General features: G+C 46.1%; 1 protein-coding gene across 4 annotated transcripts in view; it reads left to right on the top strand.

Moving 5' to 3' along the window:
• Positions 1-1704: 1704 nt before the first annotated feature.
• RITA1 (RBPJ interacting and tubulin associated 1) overlaps positions 1705-13594 on the top strand; it is a 167909-nt gene continuing 156019 nt past the window's right edge. Inside the window, exon 1 of one of the 4 annotated variants that reach the window (XM_069619240.1) lies at positions 1705-1947. The gene's annotated coding sequence lies outside the window, so the exon portion shown is untranslated. The other 3 variants (XM_069619239.1, XM_069619241.1, XM_069619242.1) reach the window with 3 other exon arrangements.

The following is a 13594-nucleotide window of genomic DNA, read 5'->3' as shown; positions in this document are numbered from 1 at the left end:
GTGGTCAACTCTGCCTTCCAAGCCAAAAGACTTGCCTTTTATTCAGTCATCTCCCATTCATTTCAACCTAGCTGTCACTCACCCAGCAGGGTGGCTGTCCTTGCCGGACAGTCAGCCAGCCAATCACCACAGAGTGCATTTGGGTCTCCTAGGAGACTAAGCACAGGGAGTTTCGGGCACCTCTCCCTCTTCCTGCCTACCCCAGACACTCTGGAGCCAGAGGCGGGCTTCACTCCTGAATCCTGCCAAAGGCGAAATGAACAAAGAGACCAAACATGGTTTGGCGCGCAGAGAAAATCTCTAGAAGGACAGTTCCACAAAGACATGGCGAAAAAAGAAGACCAGGGACCATTTTGTCAAAGATGGCTCTGCGGCATTTTGAAAAAGATGGCTCCGACGATTGCTTTAACGAAGCCGCGAACGCAGCCCGTGGTAACTGCAAATTCCACCAGCCGTTCAGTGAAGAAAGGGTAACATAAAAATTTTACATGAGGATCTAGACATAGGGGATACTAAGTAACCCCTCCAGCACTCTATTGTAAGATAGTGTGTGCTGGGTCTAGAAAGTTAAAATGATAAGTAAAGTCAATTTCACTTTACTGCTCTGGGGAAACAGTAGTTTATCCCAGAGAAGGTATTTAACCTTGGGGAAATCTGAAAGACTTCCTTGTGCCACTGGACTGAAGGTGCTGTGTAACACAATGTAAAAGATGATGCCTATGGAGTTTGTCAGACTCCATAACCAAAAGAAACACAGAGGTAAAATTCACATCAAAATACATGAGAGTGGGAAAAGCGGTCACACTCTCTCCAGGATAAAAAAATCAAGTCCTCAAAATCCAGCAAAGTTGCTGGGGGTCTCAAAGGTGGAGGGAATTAGCACAATTCTGAGAATTCTCCCTAACACCAGCTTCCCACGGATGCAAGCCAACATATAACAACGTTGTGTTCGTTCACATTCGAGCGGAAGGGGCTGATATGTGCACTTGTTTTTTATTCTGCAGAAAGGCGAGGGAAGCCTTTTCTGAAACCAAAAGTGTTGTATTTTTAGCTCATTATATATGGATGCATGTGTGTGTGAATGGGATGTTTAAATGAGTGAGTGAATGTGTATATATGTGTGCGCTTATATGTAATGATGGACCAAGGAGCTGATGCTGGCATTGGTAGAAGAGGGATGAGTGGGCAAACGGGGATATATGGGATCCTCGCCAGACAAACTTTAGGGTAGAACAGAGGGGGCGTAGCCTCTAATTTTGCCCTGCCCAGTTTCTGAAGTGGCCCCGACCATCACCAGTTGTGCCCCCACGAAATGTAGGTTTCGTTGCACTCCAGCCTATAGCAACTTTTTTATTGTTTATGAGAGGTGGAGGGGAGTATTATAGTCCCTCCTCTATGTTCAATGCCCGTTTTCTCGGTTCAGGTGAAGGATTCCAAGTTCTACCTACGTTCAATTCAAAATACCCCTTGGTTCCCGTTTCAATTACATTAAGACTACACGTGGCTATGTATTTGTGCGACCTAAGTGTCTAAATCATGGTTATCCTTCTCCAAAGGCTAAACTCACACCTTTTCCACGGCTTGGAATGGTTTGCGGTTTTTATTGACATCCTACCCTGGTTTTGAAGATTCGTAATCCCCTGCCTGTGAATGGCTCCTCCGATTGGTGTAAATGATTACATGGTCCTCCCCCACAACCGCCTTTCTTCGGCTATGAGCAATTGCCTTCTTCCGCTGAATCCCCAGACTGCGAAACGAATGGTTGCCACCATTTCCTATGAACCCTCTTCTACGCTGTATGAATGGTTAGCTCCACCCCCGTTTGCGGGTTGTTTGTTCCTCGCCACGCCCACTGTTGCTCTCTGATGTGTTGATTTGTGACAGTGCCATTGCTGCTAAGGGGACCGGGAGCGGCGTCGATCGTAACCCAAAGCCGAGTACACCGAGGTGAGGGCTCCACTGAGCCAATCTGGGCTATTTTTTTCGTACGGAAAAACCGTGGTTTGAAAGAATAGTGCATTGTTTCGGATATCGCAAAAATCGGTTTCCAGTTTCGCAGGTGGACTTCAAGTGCTGAATTCCTGGGGTATGCTAATGTGTACTCTTTCTGGTGTTGTTACTGAATTGTTGACATGGGTGGAGTCCTGAAGGGCACGGTCCAGGAGGTGTTGTGCGCTGTGAATGGGAGGGGTTGGGGAGAGTGGCGTCAGCGTGGTTATATTTTTGTCGGGTCTGGGTACTGTTGTTTTATTTGGTGTGGTACTGATGGTGGTTTGTTTGTGGGGTGTCCATTTTCTGGATATTAATTGATTTTGGTTCTGTATATTATTTAGTCGTAATCCGTTTGGCCTGTACCAACGCCATTAAAACGTCCACACGGTACACCCGACAAAACATTTCTATATATGTATTTAGTGGAAAAAGTAAAGCATGGGGAGTAGTGTGGCGGGATTGAAAAACATGTAATACTAACATAGGGAAACGATTGCAGGGGGGGGGCACCTAGGACCAGCCAGTCGGCGAGTGGTGTCCTCCCTTACCGCCTCCTAAAATGCCCCAGGTATTATAGGAGCCTTGGAAAAGAGAGTGCTTGCAGGGCCTACTATTGCGCGGCAAAGGAGGGAGCCGGCGACAGAAGGCTTGTAGGCTTGGTCAGTCACGGGGGAGGGGGGGGTTCACGCCGTATTTATTACGTGTGCGGTGACGTGAGGTGTTGGCTGAGGACATAGCCCCTCCTTTTTTCTCTCAAACGAGCAACATTAAATGGACTTTAACATGTTCCATATTAGCACACAAAGTCTTTTAGTATCACCGACGGTGCAGGGTCTTCTCTCAGGGAGTATTTGTCATGGCCCCTGGTCGTCATCCTCACTGACTTGGGGTCTTCAGTAGAGTGACCAGATTTAAAACGTAAAAAACCGGGACAGGGCAACTAACATAAAAGTAGTAATAGTGTTTGGGGTGACCAGGTGTAAGGGCGTTGTGGCTAGTATTATAGAGAAAGTGTCATATGCGTTGCCGGCTGTAGATTATGGAACCCTAGGCTACCCCTGCCTAGTGTAACAATATACAAAATTCAGATTGGTTCCTTATGCATCTGCAGACATTAACAGGATAAATGTAACAGCATGACAAGAATGAGCAACATATAGTGACTGAAATGACAGACGTTTTTTATTCCATGGTCAAAGGTGGTTGTGCCGACAAGTGTTTCAACATCATCCTTCTTTTTCAAGGCACAATATGTATTCTATAGTCAAAATAAACGACATTGACATTTGTTCATATCGGTGTTAAATTGAAAGTAACCAAAAAGCAAAACACATTAGGTAATCAAAAGAAAAATATATGACTATGTTGCGTATCATGAATATCCATTTGATGATAGAGAGGAGGCAAAGAGGAGCAGGGAGGGGAAGACTATGGGCAAAACCGAAAAAAACAGTTAGAATTTGTAGGAAATACACATACTATCACCAAAAAGTGTGAGAACCTTTTACTTTGTCATTAACTTTGTTCGATCGAACGTGTGGTTACTATTGATGCTGAAATACCATTGTGTTGTGATGTAACCCTGTAATGATCCTGATGCCGTTCTCGAACTGCTGGGAGTTCGAGAACGGTGTCATGAGTGTATTGAGGATCGTTATAGAGAGTGCACCCACCCAGAGACTCTCTACAATAAAACTAAGATTCCTCCTTATTGGTTTCCTCAAATTAATCCAAAGTTAGACCTAACACATTGGTACAACATCACATTGAATTTATCTTAAACGGTCTTGGTCCTAGAAACTAGAGTAGATCTGTTACATCAGACTCAAAAACAGAAAGTCACCCAACAAATCACATAACTAATGCCATACCTAAGAGCTGGAAATACCCTGGGTCCATTGGTCTTGAAGTGAATCTACGTTGTTATAAAATAAGGTCCGAGGAAGCCAAAGTGTGTGTATTAGGGCATTGTATGCCGATAAGTGAATAAATGGCAATTGTGCCATGAGTTAGCTCCATCCTTACCCATGGCTCGCATGTATGCTGGCTAATTAGCCCAGTAAGGTATCCGTTTGGATATCAGGTTCATTACTGGTATGCTAGCGCTGTAAAATTTCAATTGAATGCTTAAGTAAACCCTAGTCATTTAATGTGACAATTCTCCCTAACCTTTATGTCAATAGGGTCAGTGAATCATGCATTGTGGTTGAAAGAGCAGGAGATAAAAGTGCTTGATTCCGTAGCCTTGGGTCACCGCGTGGCATTGGCTGCACCTAATAAAAATCATTAGCTATAGGAGAGCAATAAGCTACCAGTATTCAAAAGAATGCAATGACACAATTGTCCAAATATCTCTAAAGTGCAAACACACACATGGAAACTGTGCATAGGTGCCAAACACAACATCGGTTGAGTGAAAAAGTAATGTCTCATGTACCGGTGAAAATTTACAAACGTGTCTTCGGGAAAAATGATCCCTGTTGGGAAAACAAGACCGGAAAGAAGAGCTCTCTGTTTACCGTAATGCGTTCGTCGAAAATACGTGAGGCGCGGTTTCCTTCATGGAAGTTGCATAGTGCTGGTTGCTTAAGAGAATCACAGTAATAAGCTTGTTACGAATGCTAGTAATGTTGAGGTGCGCAGGAAAAGAGCATATTATTTACACAGGGAAGAAAACAGTACGTGACTCGCCTAAATCGAGCGACCCTGCCTTCGTCTGGTGTGTGCGAAGAGGAGAAAAGCAGCACAAACTGAACTGGTGGCCGAAAGATATGTTGTCGCTAGTTTGGCCAGGTGATATCGCCATGATCATGTCACGTGATATTGCGTCTCTGTAGAGCGTTGGCCAAAGGGAATTTCTTCGTGGTGGCCACCGTTGGTTTGTGCATTTATTTAAAGATGTGGCATTATGGTTAACTATGCTGCCTTATGACATGCATCCTAATTTACAGCTAATACAGTTGACCTGAGTGCTCAGCTATCGCTGAAAAAAGGGTAAATAATGTGATAATAATTATAACAGATTGGCATCCAAGAGAAGAGAATTAGGTAGCTGTCGAAAACGTGCACATTAGATATTATCATAGTTGAATAAGCTCGCTATGTGTGGGCTGGGTGTTTGACCCCTCGATAATATTGTTGAGTAGTATATGTCAGCATTTAAATAGTTATGATTTATAGACAGTCATCAGTGTTCAGATTGGAACAGTATGTAAATAATACCAAATTTGAATGAGTGCTGCTCCTGGCTTGCGTATACGATCTAGCAAAAATGATCAGAATATGTGAACATTTTTGCATCATGTCAGGTGGTATACTTTTTGAAAGTTTGGGTTTGTGACCTCTGCATGCATAAAGTGAGGTCTTGCCAGATTAGGGCCCCACAACAAAATACTTGAGGCAGTGTTAGATATGGCGCTGGTCATTACTAGAAATTGGCTGCAATGCCCATATTACCACTCAAATTGGCTTATCCATCAATGGCTGTGAATGAGTTCACAAAAAATGTATGACAACGGAGCTCATCAGAGCGGGAGTCCTCTTAAATAACAAGGACATCCCATATGGGAAAACAATTAATATGATTATTACACTGATGGTATAAGAATGCCCTAATGCGTCAGTGTTATGACATTGTTACAGTGGTAGTTTGATGGGATCACAGAAAGACAATTGAACAATACTAATAATAAATGTGGTCATAGGAAAACATTCAGTTCATGATCGCTATTGAGACTCAGCTTGGTACACCGTAGTTTACAGATCATGAACGATTCGAGTTGTCTAAGAAAAAGTTGCCGATCACCTCCTCTTGAGTGAGGTCGTGCTTGGCGTAGTCCCCCAAATTGAATGTCTTTCTTGTTGGCCAGTTAATGGTTGGCTTGCCAGTGGACTACCAGAGGCAATTTAGGATCTTGGCTATTTAGGGTCGATAGATGGTCAAGTATCCAAATCCGTAGTTCGCTGTCAGTGCTCCCAATGTACACTTTGTCAAAGACGCATACAATTGCATAAACAATAAACTTGGATCTACAGTTGATCAAGTCGCAAATCTGAAATTTGAGACCACCGTGGCACGTAAACAACGTGGTAGGGGACTGAGCAAATTGGCAAACATTGCAATTACCACATTTATGAAAGCCTATTAAGTTACTTTTCAGTCAATTCTTTTCAGCTCTTGATTCGGGTTTGGGTTTAAGGAAGGAGGGACTCGGTTTGTCCTTCAAAGTCAGGGTCTTGGTGAAAATCATTTTTGGTCAATTGGAGATATATTTATGCAGATCTGGATCTAACGTGAGTAGATCTCAGTGCTTATTGAGTAGCTTATAAAGGCAATCACTGTCATGTGACAATTTTGTTATGAAGCTGACACCTTGAAACGCTTCTTGCTTAGCCAGAGGATTCTTATTCAACAAGGCATCTCTTTGGAGAAGATTTGTTTTGGTAAGAGCATTCTGTATGCATTCAGTCGAGTACCCCCTTTCTTTAAACCTGTGCCCAAGTAAATCACACTCTTGTGTGTATGTTTCTTGATCTACAATTTCTTTTGGCATGGTAGAATTCACCTGCAGGGATGTTGTTAATTACAGTTTCTTTTGTGACAGCTTGTTGCGTAAAGCGTCCAGTTGACTTCTGCCAGTTTTCTGTATGTCTTTGTGTGTGTAGAATGTAATTTTCAATGTAGATCTTGAGATCAAGAAAATCAATGGTATTTATATCTATGCTTCCTGTGAACTCAATGCCAAAGGTGTTCTTGTTGAGATATTGCAAGAAAGAATCAAATCGATCAATAGAACCGTTCCAAATTACCAGAACATCTTCAATGTATCTTTTCCATAGAGAAACCTCTGCGACAAAGTCACAGGAGTTGTAAATGTATGTGCTTTAAAAAAAAACCATGAAGAGGTTGGCCAAGAAGGGTGCATATTTTGCTCCCATGGCTGCTCCCTTCGTCTGTACAAAATATGGCATATCAAAAATGAATTGATAGTGATCTAGTGTGACTCGTAGAAATGATTTAATCCTATCTAGTGAAGCAGAATGGTTTTGGAAAATGAAATCTATGGTGTCTATTGCTAGGTTATGCTTGATGGAAGTATACAGTGACTTGACGTCTTATCTGGCTAATTTTTATAGTGATTTTCATAGTACTTTATTAAGAATGGCAAGGGTTTGTGTGGAATCTTTGAGATAAGACGGTAGTAGTGGAACCAAGTCTTTAATGGCTGTTTCTATATACTCTGATAATCCCTCAGTTGCCCAGCCCAAACCACTCATTTTAGGGTGAACATCAGGGAGATGATCATAGTGCTTATGTACTTTTGGTAAAAAGTACATCATCGCAATGACAGGATTTGGTCTGATAATAAATAATTGTTCCTGATCTGTTAAGGTGCCCATTCTTTAATCAAAGAAATAAGATCTTCGACTCTTTGCCTAGTAGGATTGCCGGTGAGCATCCAATAGCAACCCAGTGTGTTCAGACGAATAGCTGGCATTAGTAAATGGTCTGTTCTATTCAAAATTACATCTTGAGCTAGATTGTTCAAGGAGACAGTTTCTTCTTGGGTGAGATTTAAAAAAAAATATATATTTATTTGCCTTTTCCAAACAAAACAAATCGTAAACAACAACACACATCACATCTCTACTGGCACATTCGCTTAGAGTCTTTGGTTCTCTGATATGCTGAGTCACGGCGAGGTCCCTTCATCTCCAGTCCTTAATGCTCGTCTACTACTCTTATGCTCCTCTCGGGTGCGGGTGGGCCGAGCCATCTTCCCCTTGGCTCCATTCATCTCCTATTTGACGTGCTTCATCTCTCAGTTGGTTAATCCTCGTCCGAGCCTCTAGGCTCGCCTGTTTTTATCTCTTCCTTCACCTCCGAACAGGTCCTGAACAAGGGTGTTCCATGCCAACAGCTTAGCCCCACTGTCGCCTTCCCCCCCTTTGCGTTGCTCTTGTCCACACTGTGGTTTCGGCTATCGCCCATTTTTGCATGTTTGCCCACCAACTTCCTGCTGAAGGCGCTGTGCTTGTGTTCCATGCCATTGCTATGCAGCGTTTTGGCAATATTGTCATCAGGTCTTTCATTTTCGCCAGGTGTGTTCTCTGCTTGCCCCCTCTCGGGAACCGGCCCAACAGTTAAGACTCAGGTGTCCACACCTGCATTTGGATTCCTCCCGTCAATGCTTTTTCCTTGATAGTGTCCCAAAAGAGCGTTTTCCTCGGGCATGACCAAAACATGTGCAGCATGTCCGCCAGCTCTGTCGCGCAGCTCGGACAGCTTCGGGTCTGTCCGGTCCCCATTCTCGACATCCTCATAGGTGTCAGATATGCTCTGTGTATAAAATAGAGCTGCATCTGCCTGAACCTGGCATTCCTGGAGACTTTCTTTGCATAGCGTAAGAGTCTGGTCCATTCCTCGCCCGAGAAGGGTTTCTGGACCTCTTCCTCCCACTTAACTTGTGTTAGCAAGTCTCTCGTGTTGTTGGCACCTAGTAGTTGTTCATACAGTCTCGACACTGTGTGCCCCCCCTCCGAAACATCGTACCATGCATCTAGTGCCCCTTCCGCATCTTCCGCCTCCGGTATGGTCTCCCATCTCTTCCTTATCGTTTGAACCATGTTGTTGTACGTTATGAATTGGCCATTGTATATGCCCTGCTCTGTGACCATGGTCTGAAAGTCCACCCAGCGTCCGTCTTGCCACAAATCCCCTATCTGGGCCACCCCCTTGTCTTCCCACTGCGTTCTATATGTTGCCAGATTCGTGATGCGGGCATCAACTAGTCCCGCTAAAGGGATTTCTCTGGAGGCATGGGTCCTTTATGCCTTGGATTTTCCACGCCCTTTTCCACAGGTCAATGCCCAGCTTCACCATGTTTGGGAGTGTTTTTGCCGAGGCTTTGTCAATCCATAGGTCCTCCCTCAGGTAGTAGCTCTTCACTGCCGGTTGAAAAAGTATTAAGTTCACCCAGCCACTGTACCACAAATTGAAGTTGGCCTGCCAAATAATACCATTCAAAGTCTGGGAGCCTAAGGACCCCCCATTCATAGTCTCTTTGCAGTGTATTCAGTGCCACCCTGTTTCTCCCTCCTCCCCACAGGAACTCCCGTACCTTGGCGTGTAGTTGTTTAAAGAAAGACCCAGCGATGTTGTAAGGAATGTTGGTGAAATAATATAGGAGACGGGGTAGCACCGTCATCTTCAACAAGGCCGCCCTCCCTATCATTCCCAGCAGTAGCGTCTTCCAGAACCGCATGGCCTTCTCTATATTGTCTAGGGCTGTCTGTGTATTTGCCTCATGCGTTTCTTTGGTGTCATGGTAAATGTTTACTCCTAAGTATCTGAAAGTGAGTGGGGTCCATGTGAGGCCTAGGTCAGGTAGTTGGGGGTCGCTCCTCTCAGCTCCATCAGGGGGAACAGCAAGGATTTTCCCTTATTGATAGTGATTCCTGAAAGCCTCCTGAATGCTCCCAGGGCCTCAAGCAGGTCTGGCAAATGTGTCTGTGGGTTCTGGACATAGAGCAACATGTCATCTGCATAAATTGATATTTGGTGTACTTCTCCGGCGCTGGTTTCTTGTGTTTGGTGTCCGATCTGTCCAGCCAATGTGCAGTTGAAATCCCCGGCCCAGATGACCGATGCTTCCCTGTATGGGCCAGCCGGGGCGTGAGTGTCCTGAAGAAATCTGTGGCTTTGTGGTTAGGGACATATGTGTTCACCAGGCACACCTCCCGGTTCTCCAGCATTCCCTGAATGACCAGTCCCCTGCCTTCCCCATCCCTCTCTTGTTTTATAAGTTGGAATGGGATCCCTGGAGCAATCCACGTCAACACTCCCCTGGCGTAGTTATGTTGAACTATACATTTGGCCACCCCATTTATTAGCTATTTTGGCTCGTTTCTCGGCTGTCAGGTGTGTCTCTTGCAGCCTTGCGTTGTGGACCTTCGCCCTATGAGCCAGGCATAAACCCTTAACCTCTTAAAGTAGGCATTTAGACCTCTGACCTTCCATGTGGCTACATTTACCTCTTCCAGGCCCATTTGCTCGCTAAGGCTGGCAGCCCGCTCTTTCCCATGGGCTGATAGATCGTCCCCCTTCTGGTACTTCGTGCAACCGGGCCTGTCCTCTCTTTTCTCGGCCCGTTGGGGTGGTTTTGATCCCTCCTCATCTTGTCAATCTCCTCCCGCTTCTGGTCTTTGCTGGCCCCCCTCCCTGTTGCACTGTTCCGATTCACAGTGTTCCATCGTAGTTCCGATTTTCCTTCCTCCTTGCCTCTGCCGTGCCTTTGTCGTTTGATGCGACCTCCTCCACTTGTGCCTTCCCCTAACAACCCTAACCCCAACCACACAACTACTGAAACGCCCAGCCACCCACCCCCTGCTCCACCGCTTCCCAGTGGCCGCCCTCCTTTTTGTGGGCGCACTCGTTGCAGCGTGGTGCCTTGAAACTGGCATCATAAGTTCTGTCTTACTTCGGGGTCCCGTCTGTGGGTCTTGGTGGCCTGCTTCGGGGACTGTGAGCTCCTGCTTCCCACTGCGGGTTCTGGTCTCTATGCAGTTACTTGCTGTTTGTTCCGCTTTTTCATGTTACGTGGGGGCGCATCCCCCGGTTCCATTCCTCTGCTAAGTTTGTGGTATCTGGCGGTCTGCTCCCATGTCATGGAAGCTCCCGCACGCCTGGTTATTGGGTTGTGTTTCTGTAAAGTATGTTGTTCGTGATATCCCACTCTGTGCTTCATTGGTGTGCATTCCTGTTTCTCCCACTTCCCTCTCTTGGTTGCAGGATCCCTTGCTGGTCCATCCACTCTTGGGCGTCAGCTGTAGTCTCAAAGATGTGTGACCTCTCATTGTGCAGCACTTTTAGTTTGGCCGGGTACAGCAGCATAAATCTCACACCCGCTGCCTGAAGGCGCTCCTTGGTCGACCAAAACTGCGCCTGTTGTCTTTTCACTAGCGCTGTGTAGTCTGGGTAGATGGTTACTCTGGTGCCATTTCTTGTTATCACCCCACCTTCCCTCGAAAATGGCAAGATGTTCTCCCTGTCATTGAAGTTCTTGATCTTCGTGATCATAGGTGCTTGGGGTGCCCCCGGACGGGGTCTCCTGGTTTGAGCTCTATGCGCCCTTTCTACAACAAAGCCTTGGGATAGATTCCCTGCTTCCACTTCCTGAAGCAGGAGGTTCTCTATATAGTTTGTGGGGTCTCTGCCTTCCTCCCCCTCCGGCAGTCCCACTATGCGCACGTTGTTGCGTCGGGCTCTGCGTTCCAGCATGCAAATCCTATCCAGCGCCTCTGATATTTGGGTTTGGGAGGTCGTCACATCCCCCGTATTGCTCTGCACCTGTTGCTCCACAGTTGTCACCCTCTCTACTAGATTCCTTGTGTCTTGTCTGAGGAGCCCCACGTCTACGATCACTGCGTCTAACTTGCCCTCTATCGATGCTTTGAGTGCTTCTTTGGCCTCCAGGATGCTGCCTTCCACCTGCCTGATCTCCCCTTGCATGGGGTTTGGCGTGGCCGTGAGCGCCTTCGTTGCGACGGGCTACGTGTCCTCATTCTTGCGGGCAAATGATTCCATACCGGTTTGCCTCCCTTTACCTCCTTTCTGTTTTCTGGCATATTTTCGACCTCGGCCTATGTCTTTTTGCCAGAGCGCGTTTCTCCCGTATCAGGTGCAGGTGCTATGCCTCTGAACTGTCTCACTTATGGGCGGCGCGCTCAGTCTCTCTCTCGTTGACCTTTTCCGTCCCAAAGTTGTCCACCTTGAGCTGTGTATAGGTGTCCTGCGTTCCTGGGTCTCCCCAGCAGTTTTTACTTTGTGGCCTGTCAATGGGTTGTGGCCTCTGTTAGGCAGAATCCTGTGCAGCGCCCTTAGGGACCACTACACACAATTAAGACTACAGGTGGTGATACAAGTTTTACTTTTGGTACAAGCCTGTACTACTATGTCAGAGTGGTAGCAGTGGTGGAGCACCCAGGCTTATGTCAAGAGTATATGAGCAGTAGCAGAGATTACACTAAGGGACCACAATTACTGTGACTCAAGCAAACACTGATTCAAGGTTTCAGGTAGAAAAATATAAGTACATTTATTTTTAAACCATTCGTTATAAACACAACACTTCTATTAAACTTCAATAAAAACCACACGTTAAATATACTACAACTAGCCAATTCACTTTGTACAGTAAGTCTCAAGGTAAGTACCCTGTGTTGGAATGAACCGGTGTTGGGCACAAAAACACGTTACCGCGGATACGAATGCGATCACTTTTTGACAGTTCGGTCTACTAAACAAACGCATATCCGTGACATGAAATGCTACCGGGGCAAAAACACACTTAGCACCTGAGATACCCAGAGGGAGTTGGAGTCAAAAATCACAGGCAATATTTTGGTTAGGCAGGCAGAATCAAGAAACACTCAGAGACAGGAGTTCAAAAGTCAAAGGGCCGGAGCCAGGGTTGAAAGACACCGGGGCCAGTTGCCGAAGATCACACGGTCTGACAGTTTACGATTCAACGTAGCCAAAAGTACTTTGATATTGTCAATGTTTGGAAGCAAAAGTTATAAGAAGGAGGGAATCCTTGGAAGGGCAAGCCTTGGAAATTAAGAAGAAAGGGATTCACCCAGTTTCCTCAACAGAACACAGTACCTTGTTCCAATGGTTCAGCTGGTGCCCTGGCAGTTGTTGGTGTTGGTTTCCCGCAGACCCACGATTCCTGGAGCTTTGTCGAGAAGGAGGACGTCTGAAGAGGGTCTGCACCACACAGGGATGAGGCCGGCAGCAGCGACACGGAATAAAAGGTGCGCTCCTTAAAAACATGAGGCTCTTCAGGTGGCTATCCGGACCACTACAGCAGTGTGCAGCGATTTCGACCACGGAAGAGGATCCTCTGGCTGTAGAAGATGTGCTGGTTATCCCCACCAAGCTCAAGGGAAGAAGACTCCAGACTGGATCTTCCCTGAGTCGTTGAAGGGCAGATAGCTCAGGACTGCAGCAGGGCTTCACCGGGACAGGGTAGTTGCAGCAGCCGTCGTTCTCTCCGCTTCTCTTCGGTTCCTTTTAGTTCCAGTGGCGACTCTCTGACTTCTAGCCCAAGAGACCTGCCTTTTATGCGAAAAACCCTAATTCACGCAGCCTGGCTGTCAATCACCCAGCAGGGGGGTTGTCCAGCCCGGACAACTACCCTGGCCAATAATGACAAAGTGCGACTTGGGTTTCCTAGGATACCCTGTGCAGGGGGTGACTACACCGCTCCCTCACATTCAGCCCACCTAGACACCCAGGCGCCTTGAGGAGGGCTTCTGGGCAGAAGCCTGCCAAAAGACAGTGAACAAAGAAGGCGAACCTAGTTTGCCGCGCAAAGTAAAACACAAGAAGGACTTTAACAAAAAGAAATGGTGAATAAACCCAACCAGAGCCAAGAGAAAGACGATTTGGTCAAGCGGGTTTATGTTTGAGGCTAATATAATAGCCAAGAACAGGACCACGTTTATCTAATATAATTGCGGTAGAAAGGTTAGGGTAGACACCACTGCCACCAGCCAAGTCTAAATGTTAAAAGAGCGAAACAATGCTCTAGGAGGTACA

The sequence above is a fragment of the Ambystoma mexicanum genome, chromosome 10 (assembly GCF_040938575.1).
Source record: "Ambystoma mexicanum isolate Mex_15411 chromosome 10, UKY_AmexF1_1, whole genome shotgun sequence".
In the NCBI taxonomy this organism is placed as follows: Eukaryota; Metazoa; Chordata; class Amphibia; order Caudata; family Ambystomatidae; genus Ambystoma; species Ambystoma mexicanum.
This window is presented reverse-complemented; position numbering and strand designations above follow the sequence as displayed.